At 40.5% G+C, this 19,060-nt stretch overlaps 1 protein-coding gene across 1 annotated transcript in view; it reads right to left on the bottom strand.

The window, feature by feature from the left end:
* The window catches only part of TPPP (tubulin polymerization promoting protein), a 56,253-nt gene extending 53,374 nt beyond the window's left edge, over positions 1–2,879 (bottom strand). Inside the window, exon 1 of the mRNA XM_062618131.1 lies at positions 2,693–2,879. The gene's annotated coding sequence lies outside the window, so the exon portion shown is untranslated. The remainder of the gene's footprint in view (positions 1–2,692) is intronic.
* Positions 2,880–19,060: the final 16,181 nt, after the last annotated feature.

Raw genomic sequence — 19,060 nt, 5'->3', positions numbered from 1 at the left:
CATGCTAGTTAAGGTCCCTCATCACAGCTCCCAGACACCATGGCAATACAAACAGTAAGCAAAATATTTCTTCTCAACTGACAGAGGCACCTAGAAGCACTTATGCCCATGCCAGTCATGCCAGCAAGGCAGAGAAAACCCTAGGGGTAAAACTTCTGTTATCTGCATTCGATTTCAGTTACACATGGCATAAAAATGGGTTTTGGAGGAAGAAAAAAATCCCAGTTTGTTGCTTGCTGGAAACACTTCATTTCATTGCTGCAAGCAGTACAAGTAGAAACGACATGACGTCATTGAGTGACGATACCACAGGAAAGACTGCTCTTGTTATAAGTTTTTCTTCATAAAGTGATACAGGCTTGTGAATACAGTCACATTCTCACACTGAAGACTTACATAATCAACGTATGCAAAGCAAGAAAAATATCTGATATTATTTTAATTTACATTTTATTTTATAATCTGGAGCAAGGTATCAAGTTTAAACATTGTTTGGTTTATTCTCTAAAGCATGCTGAGATATATGAAGTGTAATTAATTGTCTCTATCTACAATCAGAATACACTAAATCCACTAATCTTAACATAAACTGACATAATTACCTATCCCTCCCTCCTTTAAAGAGCCTTTTTTTCCTTTAAAGCCTTTTTTTTTTTCTTCCCCAAATTAAGCTCAGGGTACAAAAAGTAAAAAAAACCTCTATCATATAACTGAATGTATCTGCTATAAAAAAAAAAAAAAAATACATTATTCTGCACCACAGTCAATCCACAGCTTAAATCTGGCACAGGAAGAATTACCTGCTGGATGCATATTTCCATTTATAAACATCTTTTCTTACATTTATGGGGGTCAAGTGTAAGCACTGCAGGAGATTCCTGTGTGAAATTTATCTGCAATTTGATCCTTGCATGGCATGCTGTCTAAGCATTACACTGTACTACGATTTAATGCTGGGCATCGACTTCAGCAGTTACAGATGATAGACTATTTAAAGGAATATGGCTGTGACCCAGAGATGTACAAATGTATACAAAACAGCATTTTATTTTAGATTTGGGAGGGGTGAGATCGAGTTGGGGGTAGGCCTGTAAAAACCATCATTTGAAAAAGAAGGGCCTCATCGCTAAAGGATCAGAAAAATGGCCATTAACATCTTAAAAATAAATAATGATATACACTCAATATAACAGTCATGATATTTTAAGCTTCAGACTATGAAAGTGTACGGTATTACTCCATTTCCCCCTAAGTTTTCACACCACTAGAGGAATAAAATAAATAATTTTAATGTTTCGTTATCACGCTAATGCTTGCCAACCTTCTAAAGCATGCTATTTAATGATACTGGTTGACAAAGCAGCATGAAGTCCCAGTCAGTGAAAACAGTCTCCTATCACGTGTTTCATTTCAGGCTGGGGGTTGGTTTTGCCCCTCCTTCTCTTTTTAAATAAACATAAGCAGTTATGCAATTCTCTATAAAATCTGTAAGAATTTCCCCTGTGGATCCTGCAAAACACGAATAGGGAAATTGCTTGTCAGCATCTATTGCAAGAATCAAAGCTACTGATGTTTAAGACACACACTTCATATGTGTGTTCAACACCTTACCCGTGGAAGCATTTCACCCAGGTACTTTTACCCAGGACTGAAGAAATACGTGCAACCGCTGCTTATTTGTGTATGCGTGTGTATTTGCTTTCAGGCTAGCTAGCCGGGGTCGCAGATTAATTCACAGGATTCTGTCATCCTGTTTTTCACCCTGGAGTATTGCACTCGGCTTTCTACGTGCGGGTGTTAACACTGCAGTCCATCAACAGTCTCCCTCATCTGATGCTGGTTTTCTTCGAGAACGCCATATAGGAGTGGCCGGCAGAGACTAAGCCCCTTCAGCTAACATCTGTGCATTAAAAAGTGAAAAAAATAAGAGACAAATCGTCTTTACCCATCAATCTCCACAAAAGGGGACCGCCTGCTCTCTGCACGACAAGCAGCAGACGCAGCGGTTGAGGCTTTGTCGTCTCTCAACAACAACTAAGAGCAGAACGTGTGCGCGCAAGGTGGATCTTTCCGCAGCTCCTCCGGGAGCCGCCCGCTTGCCAGCGACCAGCATCGCCCATCCACGCTCGGATCAAACAGCTCCCGTCAAACAGCCTCCTCTCGCTCCGCAGAGATTGCGGCCGCGCATCCCGTCCCCGATGGCGGGGAGATGCGCCTGCCGAGGCCCATCCCGATGGGCAGGCAGAGGACTGCAGCTCCACACCGAGCCCTTCTCCCCGCCGATTCCTTCCCCGGGTCTCCCGCGGGAGGGATGTAGAATGAGGGGAGGCAGCGAGGGGGTTAAGGCTGGTGCGGAGAAGCTGCCGCCGCCGCCGCCGTGTCCGCAGCCCCCCGCGGACGTTACATAACTGCAGCGCGCAGCAGCGCAGGGCGCCCTACGCCCCTCTGAGCTGTGAAGGCGGTGAACAGTAGGGAGCCGCCAGTCGCGCCGCGACACCGGGGGCCGCCAGCCCGGGGCAGCTCCGCCAACGTGCCCGCACCCTCCTCTTGCGTCTTCGCTAACCTAATAGAAATCAATCAGCCAGCGCGCTGAAGAGGAGGGAGAGAGCAAGAGAAGCACATACACCCCACACACACCCCAAAGAGAGAGTCTTGCCTTGCCTTGCCCGCCCCGCAGGAGGTGCCCGCTTACCACCGGCTCTCGAGGGGTGGCAGGTCCCGCCAGCCCAACCTCACGCTCGCCCTGATTCCGCGGCTATCGGCAGCCCGTGTGAAGCCGGCGCGGTGGCTCCGGCAGGCACCGCCCCCGCTGCCCAGGCATTGGCGAGAGCCCGGCACCGCCTGCCCGCCCTTCCGCCGCTCGCCCCCATAGGCCGGGCGGGCTGTCTGGCGGCGGTCGCTCCCGCCCCCCCGCAGAACCTGAGGTAATGAATTAGCGCGGGGGTAGCTGCTGCCTTTGCTGCCTTAAATGGTTGGTTACTGCTGGCGGCGCCTCTGCCCTCTCCTCCCTCTCGCTGCCCGGTGCTCGGCAGCAAGTGGGCAAGGGCAGGTGCAGGGGAAACCGGGAGGCGCTGGTTGCTTCGTAGTTCCCGTCGCCAGGAGCTGGAGGCGACGAGGGGCTGGGCAGCGGCGCCCCTACCCCGGCTGCGCCAGGTCCAGCAGCTTCTGCCATGTCGAGCATCCTGTTGCCCCTTCCCCAGAGAGAAGCAGAGGCAAAGTGGCGCGACGGTCCTCTGTATCCTCTCAGGCTGTGGCAGGTTTGGGTCCAGATTGCTGCTCGGCTGTGGCTGTTGACATAAAGTAAATAAAAATCATGCGAAAGACTGGGCCGTGCAGTGCAGTAGGCGTTCCATAAAGCCTCGTGTTCCCTGAGCTTGCCAATTGTCTAGGAGCGAGCCTAGGATTGGCACAGCGAGGAGGTGCAGCCACTAACCTAATCTGCAGCAATGCTATTCAAAATCTGAGAGTACGGAAGCACTTCAGGAGTCAGCAGAAATGTGACAAGCTGTTTTGCATTCCTATTCGTGAATTTATAACCAGTCTCCAATGACCCGGCAGAACTTGGTGGACCATAACATGAGAGCTGCTGTGCTGGAATCAAGTTAAAACAATCTACCTGCAGAGATGAGGAAGAATAGCGAAATGATCCAGTTAATGTGCAGTGGAGTCTCAATTTTCCAAATGCAAGATAGATACATGGCCAACTGTTTTAAATAGTCATATACCTACACTTGCCTTAAGATGCACAACAATAGTTCATAAACTATCATAAACCTACTTTATAAACTCTTATTTCAGTATCGTATAAGGTGGGCTGATGCCAACCTTGTGAAGTTTAACCATGCCAAGTGCAAGGTCCTACACCTGGGTTGGAGCAATCCCAGGCACAGCTACAGGTTGGGCAGAGAGGAGATTCAGAGCAGCCCTGCGGAGAAGGACTTGGAGGTGTTGGTCGAAGAAAAACTGAACATGGACCGGCTTCAATGTGTGCTCACAGCCCAGAAAGCGAACCATATCCTGGGCTGCATCAAAAGGAGCATGACCAGCAGGTCGAAGGAGGTGATCCTGCCCCTCTACTCTGCTCTCGTGAGACCTCACTTGGAGTGCTGTGTACAGTTCTGGTGTCCTCAACATAAAAAGGACATGGAACTGTTGGAACAAGTCCAGAGGAGGGCCACGAGGATGATCAGGGGACTGCAGCACCTCCTGTATGAAGAAAGGCTGAGAAAGTGGGGGCTGTTCAGCCTGGAGAAGAGAAGACTGCGTGGAGACCTCATAGCAGCCTTTCAGTATCTGAAGGGGACTTATAAGGATGCTGGGGAGGGACTCTTCATTAGGGACTGTAGTGATAGGACAAGGGGTAACGGGTGAAAACTTAAACAGGGGAAGTTTAGATTGGATATAAGGAGGAAGTTCTTTACTGTTAGGGTGGTGAGGCACTGGAATGGGTTGCCCAAGGAAGTTGTGAATGCTCCATCCCTGGTGATGTTCAAGGCCAGGTTGGACAGAGCCTTGGGTGACATGGTTTAGTGTGAGGTGTCCCTGCCCATGGCAGGGGGTTGGAACTTTATGATCTTAAGGTCCTTTCCAACCCTAACTGTTCTGTGGTTCTATGATTCTCTTAAGGCAGTTATTGAAATGACCCATAATGTCATAAATGCGTTAAGGCCCCTGTGCGTTAGGGCTGAATTTGGCTGCACTACTGATGAAGATTTTGTGGTAGAGTATGGCAGATGCACTTGTGATCTCTCTTGAGAGCACAACCCAAAATATTCTTGTATTTTGTTTCAAAGTTTTTTCATTCAGCATGCACACACAGGAAGCCTACCTTTTGTGAAGCCTGAGCTGGCTTAATCTTAAGAAGAATCCCTACCATACAGCTGAAAACTAGGTTAAGACTAGGTAGTTTTAAATTGGAGCATAGTTTTGAAGGCAAAAATGAATGCAATATAAATTAACATAAAACAAGGTATGGTAAATAACCCAGTGGAGACTATTTTCCTAATATTTATTATGGAGTTTGTCTTATATTATTGTCAGTTCCTTCGTCCACCCCACACAGTTCAGAATAGAATTTTCTGTTTCCCTAATAGAATCCAGGCCATCAATTTAAGCAAAAAAAGAATGCAGAGTGGGAATTTTCCAAATTTGATTTTATGATGGAATTCAGACAAATTTCACAATTTGTCTTTCTTAAACAAAAAAACAAACAAACCAAAACCAGAGAAAGAAACTGACAGTGGCCCTCAGTTCTCTTTTGTGAGGGTCCTGAGGGGCACTGGGGCATAGAATCTGTTTGAGTTTCCCATAAGGATGGAGGTTCCACTGCTTGCCATTGTTACTCTCTGCTACATTTAGTGTGTGGAAATGACTTTTTTTCCAAATAGCAACACGTAATTTCTGGTCACACTTTTAAGACCCCCTGTCCTCAAATAGAGAGGGATTTAGAGGTTTAATTTAGCAATTTAATTTAACTAAATTTATTCATTTAGTTCCTAGTCCTGAATACTGTTGACAATATTCCAGCAAACTGGAATTTTTCCTCCCAAACTGATTTTACTAAAACTGTAGTATAAAATCACAAACCCCCATTTTAGGGTTGTCTGTATTGGGTTTACGTGGCAAGGTTTTGGTAGTGGAGGGTCGAGGCTTCTGTGAGAAGATCCCAGAAGCTGCTCCCAGATCAGACAGAGCCAGTTCCAGCTGGCTCCAGGACAGACCCAACACTGACCAAAGCTGAATGCCATGGTAGCACGCTGTGGCAGCGTATTTAAGAAGGGGGGGAAATGGTGTACAACCGTGAGAGGCAGAAGAGTAGAGCGAGAAAATGTGAGGCAGACAACTCTGCAGACACCCATGTCTATGAAAAAAGAGAGGGAGGAGGTGCTTCATGTGCCAGAGCAGAGATTTCCCTGCAGCCTGTGAAGACCATGGTGATGCATGTCATCCCCCTGAAGCACATGGAGGTCCATGGTGGAGCAGATATCAACCCTGTAGCCTGTGGAGGACCCCACACTGGTGCAGGCAGATGGTCTCTGAAGGAGGCTGTGACCCTGCACTGGAGCAGGCTCCTGGCAGGACTTATGACCCTGTGGAGAGGAGCCCACACTGGAGTAGGTTTTCTGACAGGACCTGTGACCCAGGGAACCCGTGCTAGAGGAGTCTGTTCCTGAAGGACTGCGCCCTATGGAAAAGACTCATGCTGGCACAGATAGTGAAGAACTGCAGCCCATGGCAAGGACCCACATTAGTGAAGTGTTTGAAGGACTGTCTACTATAGGAAGGAGCCCACACTGGAGCAGGGGAAGAATGTGAGGAAAAAGGAGTGGCAGAGATAAAGAATTATGAATTGACCTGACCCCCCATTCCCCATCCGCCTGCACTGCACTGGGGGAGGAGGTAGAGAAGTCAGAAGTAAGTTGAGCCCAGGAAAAAGGACGAGGTGGAGGGAAGGGTTTTTAGGTTTGTTCTTATTTCTCACTACCCTACTTTGTTTCATTGGTAATAAATTCATTTGCCCAAGTTAAGTCTATTTTGCCCATGACGGTAGTTGCTGAGTGATCTCCCTGTCTTTATCTTGAACCTTGAGCCTTTTGTCTTACCTCCTGTTGAAGAAAGGGAGTGATAGAGTGGCTTGGAGGGCACCTGGCAGCTAGCCAAGATCAACCCATCGTATTAACACACTGCATTAATAAAGTAATGAAACTTTGGGTTCATTGTAATCCTGTGTGCAAATTAACTCTTTCCATATTTTGAGGCAGGAGATTGGGCAGTTCTTTGTCTGCATTTATTTTCATTTTTAACTCAAGAATGCTATCATGGAGTGCTATGTGTGCCTGGGACATTTGTTTAAAAAATAAAATAATGTGAATACCAACGTGCATCTATGTTGTGGATTTCTGCAGCACTCCATACACTTACTTTACATAGTACAATTACGCTCTTACAATGGATTCCTTAGAGCTCCCAGAAGCCTCCTTTTATCCCTGCAAAATGATTTTTTTTTTTCTCAGTCCAGAAAATAGTCTGCTCAGTTTTACATTGATAAGGTAATAGTGCTCTGCTACAGAACAGAGCAGAGCAGGGAGCAGTCCAACCCTTGATTAGCTCGATCTCCTCTGGAAGTCCATTCACTCACAGGAAGAAAAGACCCTTGACCATGACCTTTAATATCTCACTATCTTATCCTAAGATTAGCTGCATTTCCCCAGGAGGGTAGTACAGCTGTGTTTGTAGGCTGTAGCTGTGGCTGAAGGATACTGTCTTTTCTTCTAGGCACAGGCCACTGTGTAAGTTCACATGTGACCTGAAGCTGATGATTTGTCAGTGTGACCTAGCATTTTAAATGCTTTTTCAGTCTTCTAAAGAAACATTTGAAAATATGATTGATCAAATGTCTTTCTCTCTGAAACACTCTTGTTAGACATTCCCAAGCCACTGCAGCAGAAATATGTTTCCTTAGAATCCAGGAATGGAGCAGAGTGTAGGCATTGTCCATACCCTGAGTCCTGCAGGGGCTTTCAGAATGTAAAATTCCTACAAGCCTAAGGATGAACTTTCTTGCCTCTGGGCTGATGGCAACAGAGTAGAAAAACTGGCCCTGGTTTTTCCTTTCAGAGCTTGACAATAAGAAAAGCACAAACAGATTTCCTGCTGAATTCCAGAGTGTTACTGATTTTAATTAACACTATGAGAAGTACATAGATCCATTCAAACTAAAACTGGACAGATTTCCCTATTTCATTCTCCCCATCAGTTAACATGCCAGTTTGTCTTTCATTTCAAGACAAAGTCTTCTGGGAGGGATGCAGATCTGCTTCCTTCAATTGATAAGGCTCGTTTTCAAATTCCTACACTTACTGCCCATCCCTGTTATGTCTGTAATGTCCATCCTCATTTTAATTCTGTTCAAAGGTTTCATTATTTAATTTTTTTTTTTTTCTTTCCTTCTCTAGTTTTCTACAAGATAGGGAATTCTTTGCTGCTTAGGCATCTCTTTTGCTAATACACGAGGCCAGTTGCACCAGAGCTGGGAAACTTTGTGACCAGCATCAGTTGCCAGACTGAGAGAGATGAGATGCAACACTGACTTAATGATAGATTACATTAACAATGGCTGTTCAATGAATCAGCAGTTATATCATATCTTGAGCCAGAACTATTAAACAGTAAATGAAAGATTTTTTCAAGTCGTCTGGCTTTGGTAGGAAAATGTTCCACCAAGACTGCATTGTGATTATAAAAGCCAACTTTAGTTTGCTTGTGATTTTCATACATGATAAGTTTTAATCAGAATATTTGTGTGAATCAAAGAGTATTAATTTAGTTGAAACTTCCATCAAAATGATGGAATAATTTTTAAATGTCAGCTAGTCACTCCATTTAGAAAAATAGGGCTTTTTCTGTTGTTGCTTTTTTTAACCACTTCTTGGAATAAAAAGAAAAATCAATCAATTCTACTCCAGTCTTTCATCTGGTGAAAACCAAGCACAATTTTCCAAGTTATAGTCATAAATATATTATCATTTGTATATTTACATGCAACATTCATATTGCCAATATGTTATACTACGTTACACATAGTTGATTTATGTAGAGCTATGTGTATACTCTCAGACACATGAGGGCAAAACTAGCTACCTGCCAGATCCCCACTAGCAGTACAAATACATTTTTCATGTATAAAATTGCAAGGAATATTTAATTGTCTAAACAATGTGGCAGAATTTCAAGTAGATAAACAAGCATAAAGGGCCATTCTCATGCACAGGAAGTTTCACTTAAGATGTTCTGTATTTTGCAATGTGATGTTCTGTAACTTTGAATAAAAACTAATCCCATTATTTTTACAGAATTGATGCTGTACTTCAATTTTACTGAAATATAAATTAATAATAAAATAATGAAAATATGAAGGCCAGAGTTCAGGAGACGTGCACATGTATCAATGAAATAATTTCATCTCACTGACAGTGCAGGGCAAATTCCTGACCATGACTGAATTCATTATTTATTTTTATTTGCCAAAGGTCCCATCAAAAAAAAAAAAAAGAAGTTAATGAAAACTTGAGCCTGAATCACAGCACATAATGCTTGAGAAGCTATAAAGTTAAAACCAGCCTATCTCACTCACTCTCCTTTGTTGCACACAGGCCCTTTCTGAAAGTCGCTTATCACATGCTCTTCCTTTCAAGTGGACTGCTATTCTAATCCATATTATATTATCTTCCCAACCCCCTACCAAAACCTGAAAAAGAACAAAAAGTAGGACAATCCAGAACAGCTTTAGAACAGGATACAAGTCTGCAGTAGATCCAGTAATTTGGATCAAGATTCCGGAAAGTGTAGTAGTGTTCCCAGTACTGTAGTAGATTATCAGTAGTGTGTTTCATACAGGCTTTCCATTGAGTAGCTAGCAATATGCATAGTCTCCCTCTGCATCTGTTTTGCAGATGTAATTTGAGGATAATCCATTTTGCAGTAAAGGATATCTGAGAGGTGTAGGTATATTGTAGCACAAAGTCATTACTGAAAAGGAAAAAACCCAGTGATGTGAAAGTTATGAAAAGAGGCAGTTCTTTTTTTTAAAAAAAAAAAACAAACCAAAAATCTTTTTAAGGCAAGTCCTTCATTCACTGAATATCTTAGCTCTTTGTGAAGTGACCTTGTAGTTACAGTAGCTGACTTTGTTGTTAAATATGGCATATTCAAAAGCCCACTGCACTGAAACACTTCTAAATACCTATGCTCTCTATGATTTCATACAATAGACAAAGACTAAAATAGTTGCTGCAGCTTTACTAATTTTCTGATTTCTTTTTCCCTCAGTTGATTGTTGAAAAACATTTTGTTGTCCCTTTTTAGTAGTTTATTCAATTTATCATATATAGTCCCAACTTCACTCTATCTTTGTTAGCTCAGCATTTATTCAGAGATCTAAAATACTCTTAGGAGGAGATATAAATCACACTTTTCTTTTTGGCAGGAGCAGAAACGGCCAGGAAGTGAACCTCAGAACTGCAGAGAGGGTAGGCATCTGTGGAATCTAATACCAAAGATTCAGCATTGCAGTTAAGACAGTAAACAAATCTGATGTCATTTGTGTGGGAATGGCTACATGAAGATTTTGCTAGTGCAAGACTTTCAACACTGTTCTGCCTCTGGTGACCTACATTCTCAAATGTTTCAGGGAGTGATGGGGAAGTCAAAATAAAAGATAAAAAGCTTACCAAGGCTACCCACAAAACAGAAGCAGCCCTTCAGGTACTCACAGCAATTAACTGCGACAATTTGAGAAGCTGGGTACTCTTTTGTTCAGTTTAGCTGAAGTTATTTTGTGTCAGCAGATGTGAAAATATATGAAGCATTTCTTAAACTCACCCATTTGTTCAGCTCAAATGTTAATGACTGTGCCTGGCACTAAACGCCACAATATTTTTTTTTGTGTGTAAAAGTAAGAATTCTTTTACTATGACAATTTATAGCAGGCTACTGTTAACAAATGTTCATCAATTAGGAAACAAAGTGATACGTAGGTTTGTGTTAAAACTGATTGTTATCCAAGCAGGTACCACATGTCACCTTTTTTCTTGGGTAGACAATATGAGAAGCCTATCCAACAGTCTCTAGTTGTGATACTTTCTTTTCTAGCAGTGTTAAAACAAACAGAGCTTTGTCAGGCCTCATCCCATCAGTGTGAATATATGCTGGTACCGCATGTGGATTTACTGTAATTCAGCCTAGAATCAACATGTAAAGTTCTAGCTCCAGTAAAACTAAGAGTTTTACTACTAACATAAAAGGAATTAGCATTTGATTTACAATACCCTTACTTTCTCATGTACTGGTACTAAATAAAGCCATAAAAGTCAGTTTCAAAAAAAAAAAAAAAAGAAAGCGAAACTGAATCTGTTCTGTGCTGCTTAGGGAGCATATGTTCAACACAACAAAAAGCAAAGGGCCAAATACAATAAAGGTTCTCATATTCTGTGTTGTTGATTTAGGTATAATGTCATATTTGGCCACCTAATGCTTATTTGAATAGCTGAATCCTGCTTTTAATTTAGGCCTTCATCTATTACAAACAAAAGCCAAACAATTACAAAATATGAAGAAAACAGTTAACTAGAGTAAAATCAGAGCATTTTCTGGTCAATAATGAGAGCTAATACAAGAATCTTTTTTGCTATTCAATGGAGGTGAAGAATGATCTTTTCACAGTAAAAGGCACAGACATACCCTCTGTCAAACTTCGGTGAAGCTGCTCAAAATATCCTTGTCTTCAGGTGTTTATATTAGACTTCTTCCACAGCTCATTCTGTCCATAAATAAGACAAACAGCAAGAACACCTCAGCTTCCTTCCAGACACCTATCTGGTCTCCAGCCTCCTTGCTGCAAGTTACATTCAGTCCCACTGGTTAGGACAGTTGGAGCAGGAGGCTGGGGTCAGTGCGTTATCATTCTCATTTTCTTTTGCGGCTACTTGTTTCTTAGATGCACCAGCGTGGGCTCCTCCAACAGTCACGGGACCTTTAGAGTCATACCTGCCCCTGGGTCTCCTCTCTGTCTGTTATTTTGGCCATGCCTGACCTCCTCCTACATGGGCCACCCCTGCAGCCCTACAGTTACCAAAACCTTGACAGTCATGCTCAGTGGAGGGAACCGTATGTAGCCAAGAATATCTGAACAGTCTAATTTAAGTTACTGTTTTTCTGCTAGCATCTATTAAGTAGGTACAGAAGGGGTGAAGAGCAAAATAGCTTTGTTTAAAATTGTCCATTTAAAAAAATACTGATAATTTGCAAAGGCTAGTTTTAGGACCTACCTATCAGTGAGAACACTTGCTTTCTTGGAGAATTCCCTTTCTCTTCCCCGAAGTGAATGCCCCTGCCTGTCACCACCCAACCTCAGCACCAAAGATTACAGGACTGTGCTGACAGCAACTTACTAATCTACACTTTCATGTTCCTTCATGCTATTAGGAGTTTGGTTCTGACCCCTGAATCAAAAGAGAAGTCTATACGTACATAACCCATCACACTGCAGAAAAACTGTAAGCAATCTCTGGAAGCTTAAATTCTTCCCAGGTTGCATTAACTTTCTACTAGTTTCATCTCTGTCTTCAAGTCAGTTAAACTTCCCTGTCCTACAGCACCAAGGTGCCAATGAAAAGAGAGGAGGGAGAACTGATAAGTCTCCATATACTGGCAACTAGTACATCAGGATTCCAAGCCATCAGAGGGAAGCCAGTTAAGCCCCTGTAGTACTTGAATGTCTTCCAGTGTTAGGTTTCAAGCTTTAGCAAGTCTTCTGAACATGTAGAAACAGATACCTCATCACTGGGCATTGCCTTATAGCATGAACAAAACATATTATTCTAGTATCTGGAAACTTCCCCTTCTTTTCCATTTTCCCAGACAGCAAAGTACTGATGAATGCAGTCTTCCAAAGGCAAAAACCTATAAAATGTGTAACATGGGCAAGTGATCCTCTCTCCTTTAAACGTGGAAGAGCCAAATTCTTTTGCCAGGTTCTCCCTGTGAAGGATTTTTATTAGTGGCTGAAATATGTCTCATGTAAGATTTCAGTCCAAATTATTGCAAAGTTACAAGCTACTGAAAATTTATTGTCTTGAAAAGCACTGTACAGTTTATGGTTGCTGCTTATTACAGCTAAAGCACATGTTAATTACTTCACAATCACAAAATGGAATGGGAAATAGAGCCCACATCTTTTGGGCACAGTCCCATAAAAGAAAAAGTAAGAAAGTGAAAATATTTTTTTTTTTAATTAATAATACAAGATTAGCTAATTCTCTTCTTTCAATTTCCTTAGCTGTCCACACATGTGCAGTAGGTTATGTTTTTCTTCATATCACAATTAAATGCAGGTTCTTCCATTAGATATTTACATATGACGTTAGATGCAAACAAATGACAAACGGGGGTAGTCTGCTCTTACTGTTTCCATCCCAATTCATTCTTGTAAAGCAAAGACCCTACACAGGAAATTAAAAATCTTCACGCAGCAAAGAGCAGCACAGAACTTCTTGCAAATGAAGAACAACAAGCAAATAAAGAAATCATAAAAGAAAAAGGTGGTGAGGAAATGAAGAAACGTTTAGAGATTAAATTGCACTATTTGAGAAATAATATTATATTACATTCTATTTGTAGCAGACAAAAACAGATTTATCCTGATAATCCTGGTAATTTGCTAAGCAAGAGACTGTTTTGCATGTGTCTAGAACAGACCTGATGGCGCAGTTGCCTTACGTAAGCCACTATGAGAGAGATCCTCAAAAGCTCTTGGTCATTTTGCACAGGATTTCATATGCATATCCTATATGTCTCTGGCCACCCAGTTAACCATTACAGATTAAAAACAAATACTGATTAAAAATGGCCAAAGTCTATGAAAAAATTCTCAGATTTAGATCAGCCAGTTCTGAGCATATAAAACAGCAATACTTCGTACAGTCTCCAAGAAATTCAGTTGCTTTGAAGAAACTAAATTATTGCATTTTCCTCTTTCTATTTTTGTATGGTTATCCTTCAAATTCTTCAGCAGAGTAGTATAAACTAAAACTGGTACAAAGCTTTGAGTTTTTGCTTTCTTCGTCTAGTTCTTTTAATTATTTGTTACAGCTTTTTTTAAAATAGTCAATTTTTCCACAAGGCTAAATACTAAAATTATGGAAAGTTGGATTAAGGAAATAATTATATACAAATTCTAATTAAATTTGAAGAGTTAAAATTTATTCTGCTTGCTTTTTTTTTTTTATTTCATTAAATACCAAAACCCAAGGCAATTATAAATACTGCCAGCAAAAAAAACCACTGCATCTAGAAGAGACTGCAGAATATCAAAACCCGTACCTTGAAAATAGACTTTAAAATCTGAAAAGAACTAATGCATAAATGGTAAGGTGAATGAATGTGTTTGGATATATTATTTAAAGGTACTGGACTGAAAATCTGTACTCAGTTTTGATACATATTACATTTTGTTTGGGAATATCACTAACAGCAAACTAACAAATAGTTCCAGCCACTAAGTAATTGTTTGGATACATGCCTTTTCACTTGTATCTTCTCAGTATTACATGATATAAATTGTTCTTCCTCTCAGATTATATAGTATACATACACAAAGGCCCAAACATTTTATATGTTTGTGGGAACATCTCTAACAGAAGCTGTGCTGGTCAAAAAAGATATATTAAACTTCTCCAGCTATAATCGCAACACACACACAAAATTGGTAACATAAAAAAAGAATGGAAAATGTTTTTTTTCAGGTGCATATGCATTTCAGGTGGTATTAAAGACTAAAAGAAACCCAAGCATTAACAATAAGCCACAGGAAAGCTGAAGCATGTGTTTCCCATGGTACGGGTTCTTACTGTGTCTAATTTGTTCAGAAAGCTTGTTAGTAAAATAAATACATAATTTTATTAAGCAACAAAAGACATTCACTGGAATACAGTAATAAGGATAATATTTAAAAGGAAATCTCCCCAAGTATATCTTTCATTACCATGAAAGCTATTTAAAATAAACACCTTAATCAGAATATTAAAAAGATATAAAATAGGACATGGCAATATTGTGCAAGATCAAATGGAGCATATAACTCAACTGGTACAAGAGTGGTAAGAACTGCTACTAATTACCAAATGGAATTATAAGGAGTATAAAATTCCATTATTCCATTTCATATGCCTACACTCATTAGAACTGGTAGGAAAATTAAAAAGATTTAAAATAAATATGATCAGATCACTGGCTCTCTTACAAACCAGCAAACATTTTGAAAACTAAAAAAGACTTCTGAGCAAAGAAATTTTTCTTCACCACTGGCTCAGTTTGCAATCTGTACTAGTCTTTTCAATTCTTTGCACCTTTAAATGGTAACTTTCTCAGAGGTCTGTTGAGAAGTCTGCTAAAAACTTTGTTGCTAATAATATAAATTAAATTTCCTTTTGAGAAACATTGTGGGGTGTATTCAGATCAATTGTAAAATAACTTTTACTGGCTGAAAAGGACTTCTTGAGATCATGCCATTCCAGACTTACAGCAAAAGCAGAGCTAAGCTCAGTACTCAGTGTTTCATTCCGTCAAGTTCTCCGCTATCTCCAAAGACAGACTTCCCTGTGGAACTTTTCGCAGGGGTTACCTACTCTCACTTTTACTAATTTCTCTGGGAAACCACATCATTTGGAAAGCTGTCTATACACTTTTATATTCAGGACCTGGGATGCAAAAGTTCGTATTCCTAGAACTGAAACAAACTTAACCACAAACACAGGAAGTCAAAACATTCTTAAAATATTCTTAAAGCTTTGTATTCAGATTGGGGGTCCCCAAGAGAGATTATTGAAATTTAAAAAAAAAGACACTTATAAAGTTATATATAATTACAATTAGCACTTTGTCAAACAGCGGAAGACTCACAATGAAGGTCAGGATGAAATTTCACCTATGGAGAATCCTAAGCAGTGATCAAAAGACAGCAGTCATGCCTACAGAATTCCCTGCTGTCCAGGACTACATGCCTGACAATTCTAGTGAATAGGACTAGATGGGGAATCCCAGGCAGTTCTTGCATGATACTACTTACAGCGTCTTCACAGTTCCACTTGAACAAGGAACCTAAGTGTCTTTGATCTGTTTCAAATGTACTTCTCTTTTAAGTGCATAAACGCCCCTGGGTAGCAAGAAGGAAGAACTGCATTTACATGAGGCCAGAGCCTGCCTGGTTTGTATGACCAAATTCGCCTTCTTATCTGATCTACTACAGCACTCTGACAGGCAGGAAAAAAAATCCTCTCAAAGGAACGCTGTGATCAATTAATTTTTTTTTCTTTTGACTCCATTTAGAAGTGATTCTAAAGCACATTACGTCATACTATAAAGCTGCTGTTCCACAAACTGCTCAGCTGCCAGTCTGTGACAGCCTGAGTCCTTCCCAAAGGCAACAAAGCAGACAATATAATCTGCTTCATCATGCCCTCAGCATACTAATGTTCAGGAATAGAATAAACATACAAATGCATATTTTTTACTTCCTTGCAGAACCAATTTTAGACTAAAATATTAAAAAAAATCCCCAACCAAACCCCCAACTGAAAACAATTAACCCACAAAGACAATGACTGAAAAAAAGAAGGCAACACTTTTCTCCCACATAATGATTTGAAGGGTTTTGACAAGAGTGCAATGAAGTTCTTCTGTCATTTATAAGGAAAAGAATGTACAGCATGGGACAAGTTTGTAACACTCCTGTCAAAGGCAGTGTGAGCCAGATTTTAAGTAAAAAGGGGAGGCAGGGGAGGCAAGAAGTATCTCACGTGGAAAAAAATGAGTGTGGTTTTGCACAATTTCTTCAGTTAAGCACACTTCAGGGCTTTGGAAGCTTGCACATGATGTATATGGTTCCTTATAGAGCATCCCTTTATCGGTGGATGTTAATAATAAAGTAATTCTAACAGAAGTCTGCATGCTCTTCCCAACCAGTCCTAGAAGGATGGCCATGAATGTCTGGAAAATCCTTTAAAAAAAGGCAGCAGCTAGGCGGCAGGACAAATGAGTTTCTATTTTCAGGATTGCTAGATTTTTACCTCAAAAAAACAGCAAAATTCATGTGATACACTCACTATTCAACCTGGTACAAATTCTCACATTATTTAGTTAGATAAATGTTGGTGTGACATAAATCCCACTTCTTCACCTTTAAATCTTTGGATATAATTTGAAGAAAGATGTCTTGCTTTTTTACATGCTATTTTAGAGCTCTGAATTTGTTCCAAGGTGAAGTACACAGTCCTTGTTTTATCATTTTCTTGCTGGAAGTTAGGAAAAACTTCAGGACAAGCATCCCCATGGGAGGGTTGTGTAGCCCTGGAAGGGTTTGCTGAAGAGGTTTGGGATCTCTAGCCCTGGAATTTTTCAAATCTCAGGATAACCTGATAACCTTCAGCTGACCAAGATGGTCAGACTAGTTAATCTCCAGAGATCCAGCATTTCGGTGAACCTTTTTAAACAGAAAAAATGTTATGAACAACAAAACAAGGAAGAAAAATATGGTTACAGGCATGGGAAGAGAAAATCTGACTGACAAACTGGAGAATTTCACAGAACTCTCATGTTGGCACTCATGAGCCTTCAGGAACAGATACGAATTCTCTCACATCTAGGATTTAGTTAGTTCCTGATAACAAATTCGTGATAAGACTAGGAAGTGGTAACGTCAGCTATTTTTAGCCACATCTGTACAGACAGGAGCTCTTTTGGAATTGAACTTAGTAACTTAACACCTCTGTTACCACGTGATTGACATGACTGCTCATAAGGAATTGGACCATTTTCTAGGATAAGGATTTTAAGGAAACTGTAGGAACCTAAATCTTCAGTACCTTTCTTACAGAACTGCTTGGTTTCTGATGGCGATTCTTTCAATCTCTACTTTTTCAGAAGAGTATTTTTAAAGAATCATGAATATTGGAACATTAGGGGTGGTTAGAGCATCTCTCTGGTAGTTTGGTGTTCTTTGATACTCTTCAATTAATTCCTGTCAAAGCAGACAATGATTCTTCTGGACTAATATTCTGCCTCCTTTACACTGGTCATTAACATTTTCAGTTTACCTTCATGTTGCAATATGGTTATAATTCTCACACAGCTACATGAATGTTTGAAGCTCATTTACAGATGTTTCATGTTTATCTAAAACAGGAGACTAATACATAACTGATAGCAGTGGAAGTTAGACCCTGTACTTGTCCATTAAACAGCTTTCTGTTCAAGTCCCTGCTGAAATGGGGACCATGCTGTTTGGTCATTCAGATTATGACTCTAGTCTGTAATTCTTGTAATTTTTCCTTTTAAATAGTTTGGCTCCCTAAGCAAATGGAATAGACAAATGAATACAGATCAGTCATGCCCTCTAAAACAAATGTGCTCAGTATGACAGATTCACAACTGCAAACTTTATTAACAGTTTCATACTAGCTGCCTTTTATACTGACCATATGGAACAGCTTAGGTACCTTAACTCAAGTGAAGAAAGCCAATTCCTGAAAGTAAGTGACCAATTGCATCCTGATTTTTCATTCCTGCCCTCATGTTCAAACATAAGCAGGAAAAAAGAAAGCACAGCCAAAAGGAGGCGTACCAATCAAATGCTTCTTAACAGCCATTTCTAGAACACTTAATGCTCATGTAAAAACCAAAATAATCCTGAGATTTCTTTATCACAAACCAGAAATCTGGGAGCGATACACTTCCCAGAACAGAGGAGCCTTGGTAAGGTAACTGCAAGGTGTTCGTCAGAATCAACTTTTTAAGAAGGTTAATTTATTGATGAAGATTCTTTATCTTAATGCCAATGTATTAATCCAATAAAAAATTGAGAAACACACTGAAGCATTTTTAATCAAAATATCCTATCTATCTTATTTTAAAAGTTTTATTGCATGTATATTTCTCAGTTTTATAAAAGTCACAATCTTGTCACTTCAAGGTTTCAAGTACTGTGCAGGTCACTACACTGAATGGTTCTAACAAGCCAATGGATTCACAGCACTTAGATTTCTTGGGGAACTTAGCGCCCTGTGAGCTGTTCTGGTCCTGACTGCTGGTGGAAAGTACAGCACAGCAAATGCAACGAAGCAGCTGCATAGCTTAGAATACAGCCAACAGCTAGACTGATGAGTTCAGGAAAGGACTGATTCAGATCATGAACAAACAAGGTTTAACACTGAAGACCTGGGATCATAATTATCAAGTAGAGGAAAATAAAAGCCTGAAAGAGCATTTTGGTAGCTTCTTTTTTGTTGTGTCGATTTGTTTTAGTCTTGTTTCAAGCACAGAGCATAGGGATTTTGCAAGAATAAACTCTTGCTTGCTTTCTTTGTGAACTCCTAAGACACTAGCTGTTTGATTTAACTGAGAAGGGAGCAGCCTGCTACTATCTACAAGCACAGATGAGGGCAATGAGATGTGTGATCTGGTTGTCCAGTGACTACATATTTAAATGGCTGTTTCTTTAAATGCAAGA

Source organism: Pezoporus occidentalis, unplaced genomic scaffold (genome assembly GCF_034315485.1).
Source record: "Pezoporus occidentalis ecotype Australia unplaced genomic scaffold, CSIRO_AGI_Poc_V1 ctg2, whole genome shotgun sequence".
In the NCBI taxonomy this organism is placed as follows: domain Eukaryota; kingdom Metazoa; phylum Chordata; class Aves; order Psittaciformes; family Psittacidae; genus Pezoporus; species Pezoporus occidentalis.
The sequence above is the reverse complement of the archived record's forward strand: the minus strand, read 5'-3'. Positions and strand labels throughout refer to the sequence as shown.